Raw genomic sequence first — 7,076 nt, 5'->3', positions numbered from 1 at the left:
AGAAGTGAAGTGGCTTGCCCAAGGTCACACAGCTGAGAATTACCATAGCCAGGATTTGAACCCACGACCTCTGACTCCAAAGCCCGGGCTCTTTCCTACTGAGCCACACTGCATCTCATGATTTCATGAAGCTGAAATCTATTCCTTTCATTCATTCATTCAATCATATTTATTAAGCACTTACTGTGTGCAGAGCACTGTACTAAGCTCTTGGGAAATCAATCAATCAATCAATCAATCGTATTTATTGAGCACTTACTGTGTGCAGAGCACTGTACTAAGCACTTGGGAAGTACAAGTTGGCAACATATAGAGACAGTCCTTACCCAACAGTGGGCTCACAGTCTAAAAGGGGGAGACAGAGAACAAAACCAAACATACTAAAAAAATAAAATAAATAGAATAGATATGTACAAGTAAAATAAATAAATAAATAAATAGAATAATAAATATGTAAAAACATATATACATATATACATATAAACAGGTGCTGTGGGGAAGGGAAGGAGGTAAGATGGGGGGATGGAGAGGGGGACGAGGGGGAGAGGAAGGAAGGGGCTCAGTCTGGGAAGGCCTCCTGGAGGAGGTGAGCTCTCAGTAGGGCCTTGAAGGGAGGAAGAGAGCTAGCTTGGTGGATGGGCAGAGGGAGGGCATTCCAGGCCCGGGGGATGACGTGGGTCGGGGGTCGACGGCAGGACAGGCAAGAGCGAGGCACGGTGAGGAGATTAGTGGCAGAGGAGCGGAGGGTGCGGCCTGGGCGGTAGAAGGAGAGAAGGGAGGTGAGGTAGGAGGGGGCGAGGTGATGGACAGCCTTGAAGCCCAGGGTAAAGAGTTTCTGCCTGATGCGCAGATTGATTGGTAGCCACTGGAGATTTTTGAGGAGGGGAGTAACATGCCCAGAGCGTTTCTGGACAAAGACAATCCGGGCAGCAGCATGAAGTATGGATTGAAGTGGGGAGAGACACAAGGATGGGAGATCAGAGAGAAGGCTGATGCAGTAGTCCAGACGGGATAGGATGAGAGCTTGAACGAGAAGGGTAGCAGTTTGGATGGAGAGGAAAGGGCAGATCTTGGTGATGTTGCAGAGCTGAGACTGGCAGGTTTTGGTGACGGCTTGGTTGTGGGGGGTGAATGAGAGAGCGGAGTCGAGGATGACATCAAGGTTGCAGGCTTGTGAGACGGGAAGGACTGTAGTGCCGTCAACAGAGATGGGAAAGTCAGGGAGAGGACAGGGTTTGGGAGGGAAGACAAGGAGTTCAGTCTTGGACATGTTGAGTTTTAGGTGGCGGGCAGACATCCAGATGGAGATGTCCTGAGGGCAGGAGGAGATGCGAGCCTGGAGAGAGGGGGAGAGAGCAGGGGCAGAGATGTAGATACAATAATAAAAAGTGACAATCCCTGCCCACAATGAGCTCACAGTCTAGAGGAGGGGAGCTAGACATCAATACAAATAGACAACAATAAAATACAAATAGCATTACAGATATATTCATAAGTGCTGTAGGGCTTTGAGTCGGGGGCAAGAGAAAAGGGAGCAAGTCAGGGTGATGCAGAAGGGAGTGGGAGATGAAGAAAAGTGGGATTTAGTCTGGAAAGTCCTCTTGGAAGAGATGTGTGTGCCTTCAATAAGGCTTTGAAGAGGGGGAAAGTAATTTTCTGGTGGATTTGAAGAGAGAGGGCATTCCAAGACAGAGGCAGAATGTGGGCTAGGGGTCGATGGTGAGACAGGCAAGATTGAGGCACAGTGAGAAGGTTGGCACCAGAGGAGCGAAGTATGTAAGCTGGGTTGTAGAAGGAGAGAAGTGAGGTGAGGTGGGCAAGTTGATGGACTGCTCTAAAATCAATGGTGAGGAATTTTTGTTTGATACTGAGGTGGATAGGCAACCACTGGAGGTTTTTGAGGAGAGGACATGTCCTGAACGTTTCTGTAGAAAGATGATCTGGGCAGGGGAATGAAGTGTAGACTGGAGTAGGAAGAGGCAGGAGGTTGGGAGGTCAGCAGGAGGCTGATGCAGTAATCTAGGCGGGATAAATTCACACACCTATTCATGCTCACGCACCCGTTCAGGAGAAACAAGCACGGTGCGCGCGCCCGCCCGCACACACACACAGACACACACAAACACACACACACACACTCTCTCCCGTCCACCGCCGGTCCCTGAGGCCCCGGGACTGACCCTGCCCGCCGCCTTTCAGAAAACAAACAAACCGAATTCTTCCGCAAGATTTTATTTTCCCGGGATGGTAGACCAGAGGTTGGGGCCGCCCGGCTCGGGTGTCTGGGCCTTCCCCAGCCGAAGCGCAGCCCAGGGCAGAAATTCAAGGCCTAAAACAAACCGCGATGGCCGAGAAGCAGGGCATCATTGTACATAGCTATTCTATTTATTTTATTTTGTTAGTATGTTTGGTTTTGTTCTCTGTCTCCCCCTTTTAGACTGTGAGCCCACTGTTGGGTAGGGACTGTTTCTATATGTTGCCAATTTGTACTTCCCAAGCGCTTAGTACAGTGCTCTGCATATAGTAAGCACTCAATAAAAACGATTGATGATGATGATGATGATGATGATAGGATGAGTGATTGTATTAATGTGGTAGTAGTTTGGATGGGGAAGAAAGGGTGGATTTTAGTGATGTTGTGAAGGTGGGACTGACAGGATTTGATGACGGATTGAATATGTGGGATGAATGAAAGAGGAGTCAAGGATAATGCCAAGGTTATGGGTTTGTGAGATGAGAAGGATGGTGGTGCTGTCTATAGTGACGGGAAAGTCAGGGAGAGGACAGGGTTTGGGTGGGAAGATAAGGAGCTCTGTTTTGGACCTGTTGAGTTTGAGGTGACGAGAGGACATCCAAGTAGAGATGTCTTGAAGGCAGGAGGAGATGCAAGCCTGGAGAGAGGGAGAGAGATCAGCGGAGGAGATGTAGATTTGGAGAGCTCCTCAAGGCTTAGTTCTGCGTTCCCTTCTATTCTCCATCTACACCCACTCCCTTGGAGAAATTATTCACACTAATGACTTCAGCTACCATCTCTACATGGATGATTCCCAGATTTACCTCTCAAACTGTGTCCTCACTCTTCAACAGTCTCACATTTTCCTCTTGCATTTCAAGATCTTTCTAATTGGATGTCCCGCTGACAGCTCAAACTTAAAATGTTCTAAACAGATCTCCTCATCTTCGCACCTGAACCCTGTCCTCCATTTGTCTTTTGCATCACTGTAGACAATACCACTATACTCCCTTTCTCACAGGCTGGTAACCTTGGCATGATCCTCAACTCCTCTGTCTCATTCAAACCCATATATTCAACCTGTTACCAAATCCTGTTGGTTCTACCTTCATTCCTAAAATTTGCACTTTCTTATCCATCCGAACTTCTACAATGCTGATCCAAGCACTTACCATATTCCATCTTGACTATTGTGTCAGCGTTTTCACTGACCTCTCTGCCTCCTGTCTCTCCCCACTCCATTCCATAACTCATTCTGTTGCTCAGATCGGTTTTCTAAAAAAAAGTTCAGTCCACATCTCCCCACTCCTCAAGAACTTCCGTGTTTGCCCCTCTACCTCCGCATCAAACAAAAACTCCTTACCATGGACATCAATGCACTCAATCAGCTAGCCTCTTCCTACCTTTATTATTATTAAGTGCTATTGAATTGTTTCCTAATCATAGCAACTCCATGAATATACTTTCTCCAGAACATCTGGTCCTCTGCCATAATCTGCCACCTTTCTAACAGTTCTATTACTGTTGTGATGGTCTCTATCCATCTGCCTCTTCCTCATTTCCCCTGGACTTTTCCTACCATAAGTGTCTTCAGAGAATTAGTCCTCTGACTATGGGTCCAAATATGCTAATCCAAGTCGAGTTATTTGGCCTCTTACCTCACTGATTTTCTACTGCAACCCAGCCCACAGGCTTCACTCCTAATGCTAACCTATTCAGTGTACCTTGATCTCTATCTCTCCACCAACTTGTTGCTCACAACCTCCCTCTAACCTGGAATTCCCTTCTGCTCCATACGGCAGACCACCATGCTTCTCAGTTTCAAAAACTCCTTAAAATCACATCTCCTCCAAGAGGTTTTCCCCAATTAAGCCCACATTTTCCCTATTAGGTCCTCATTTACCCAAGCCCTCATTTTCCCTACTCCCCTTTGCATCACTTACACACTTGTACTCTTCAACCACTTGTTATTCACCCTACCCTCAGTCACACCGCACAAATGCACATATCTGTAATTTATTTTAATGTCTGCCCCCTCCCCACTACAAGATGTTTGTGAGAAGGGAATGTGTCTACCCCCCCCCCCACATTGTATTGTATTCTCCCAAGAACTTAATTCAGTGCTCTGCACACAATAAGCGTGCAATATATACTATCATTTGATTTATTGCATAAGACTGAGGCAGGAAGAAAGGTAATATTTCTTCATTATATCTCAATTAGACTACTATTTCAGCCTCCTCACTGAGAAGCAGTGTGGCTCAGTGGAAAGAGCCCAGGCTTGGAAGTCAGAGGTCATGGGTTCTAATTCCGGCTCCACCATGTCTGCTGTGTGACCTTGGGCAAGTCACTTCACTTCTCTGAGCCTCAGTTCCCTAATCTGTAAAATGGGGATTAATACTGTGAGCCCCACATGGGACAACCTGATCATCTTTTATCCTCCCTAGCACTTAGAACAGTGCTTTGCACATAGTTAGCTCTTAACACATGCCATCATTATTATTATCTCCCTGCTTCCTATCTCTCCTCTCTCCAGTATATGCTCCACTCTGCTGCCCAGTTCATTTTTCTGAAAAACATTTTCAGTCCACACCTCCCCACTCATCAAAAACCATTGGTACAAGTCTGCCATTCCGCTTTCGTATCAAACCGAAACTCCTTACCATAGGCTTCAATCAGCTCTCTTCTTGCTACCTCTCTCCCTCCGACTTTACCTTGCTGATCTACCTTTCCTTTCTAGACTGTGAGCCCGTTGTTGGGTAGAGACCATCTCTATATGTTGCCAACTTGTACTTCCCAAGCGCTTAGTACAGTGCTCTGCAAACAGTAAGCACTCAATAAATACGATTGAATGAATGAATGAATGATCTCCTACTACAATCCAATCCACACACTTCATTCCTCTAACACCAACTTACTCTGTACCTTGATCTCATATCTTGCCACTGACTCCTTGCCTATTCCTCCCTCTAGCCCAAAACTCCCTCCCCCTTCATATCCCACAGACCACCATTCTCCCCACCTTCAAAACCCTTCTTAAATCATTCATTCATTCATTCAGTCATATGTATTCAGTCATATGTTCAGCGCTTAGAACAGTGCTTTGCACATAGTAAGCACTAAATAAATGCCATTATTATTATTATTATTATTATTATGTATTGAGCACTTACTGTGTGCAGAGCACTGTAACTAAGCACTTGAAAACTACAATTCAGCAACAGAGACAATCCCTATCCAACAATGGGCTCACAGTCTAAAAGGGGGAGACAGACAACAAAACAAAACAAGTAGACAGGCATCAATAGCATCAAAATAAATACAATTATATACATATATATACATCATTAATAAAATAAATAGAAAAGCAAATATGTACAAATATACACAAGTGCTGTGGGGCGGTGAAAGGGGAAGAGCAGAGGGAGGGAATGGGGTGATGGGGAGGGGAGGAGGAGCAGAGGAAAATCAATCAATCAATCAATCGTATTTATTGAGCGCTTACTGTGTACAGAGCACTGTACTAAGCGCTTGGGAAGTACAAGTTGGCAACATATAGAGACAGTCCCTACCCAACAGTGGGCTCACAGTCTAAAAGGGGAGCTCAGTCTGGAAATCACATCTCTTCCAAGAAGCCTTCCTTAACTAAGCCCTCATTTCCCCTACCTGCCCTCCCCTCTGTGTCTCCTATGCACTTGGGTGCCCTTACATACTATGATACTCCTTCCAGCTCCCACTTATTTCTTGTGGTGCCGTCGAGTTGAGTCCAGCCCATAGCGATGTCATGGGTGCCTCTCTCCCGTAACGCCCCTCCTCCACCTGCAATTGTTCTGGTGGTGTAGCCATAGAGTTTTCTTGGTAAAAATACAGAAGTGGTTTACCATTGCCCCCTTCCACCTAGCAAGTATCCAGTCTCCACCCTTGACTCTCTCCCATGCTGCTGCTGCCCAGCACAGGTGAGTTTTGACTTGTAGCAGATTGCCTTCCACTCACTAGCCACTGCCCAAGCTAGGATTGGAATGGATATGCCTCTGCTTGACTCTTCCTCCCATAGTTGAGACTGGTGTAGTACTGGAAACTCTCCAGGTGTGACCCTGAGAGGAGCCCACTTACTATTTTCCCTATCTGTAATTGATTTTACTGTCTGTCTGCCCTTTTGACTCCCAATTAGCAGGGTTCTTCCTGTCTACCTACTCTGTTAGATTGTACTTTCCCAAGTGCTTGGAATAGTGCCCAGCACCCAATAAGCACTCAGTAAATACCACTGATTGACCCAATCTTGCTTCTATTTAGCCCATAGCTCTCTTTGCTGCCTGTTTCATTTTTCTAAAACGTCATTCCGCACAGCATGATCTAGTGGAAATAGAACAGGACTAGGAGTCAGAAAACCTGGGTTCTAATCCCAGCTCTACCACTTACCACTCACCTTGGGCAAGTCAATTAATAATGATAGCTTTTGTTAAATGCTTATTATGTGCAAAGCACTGTTCTAAGCTCTGGCACTGTTTGCTGGCACTGTTCTAAGTAATTTGGCCTCAGTTTCCCATGAAATGGGTGTCAAAACACTTGTTCTCTCTCCCCTTTAGACTGTGAGCTCCACTCATAGGACATGGAAACTGTGTCTTATCTGATTGCATCGATTCTACCCCAGCTCTTAGCACAATACTTGGTGCATTGTAGGTGCTCAACAAATACTACAATTGCTGTTATTCATTATTATTCTTCCAGGGTGATTTTGTTCAGTGCTTAGAAAAGTGCTTTGCACATAGTAGGCACTTAAGAAATGCCAGCATTATTATTATTATTATTTTACATATCAATCGACATACTCTATTAAGTGCTT

At 45.6% G+C, this 7,076-nt stretch overlaps 1 non-coding gene across 1 annotated transcript; it reads right to left on the bottom strand.

Moving 5' to 3' along the window:
• Positions 1 to 6,199: 6,199 nt before the first annotated feature.
• Positions 6,200 to 6,337, bottom strand: LOC119934480. Its single transcript, XR_005452945.1, has one exon. It is a non-coding gene; the product is annotated as a small nucleolar RNA SNORA7 (small nucleolar RNA).
• Positions 6,338 to 7,076: the final 739 nt, after the last annotated feature.

This window comes from Tachyglossus aculeatus, chromosome 1, assembly GCF_015852505.1.
Source record: "Tachyglossus aculeatus isolate mTacAcu1 chromosome 1, mTacAcu1.pri, whole genome shotgun sequence".
NCBI lineage: Eukaryota > Metazoa > Chordata > Mammalia > Monotremata > Tachyglossidae > Tachyglossus > Tachyglossus aculeatus.
The sequence above is the reverse complement of the archived record's forward strand: the minus strand, read 5'-3'. Positions and strand labels throughout refer to the sequence as shown.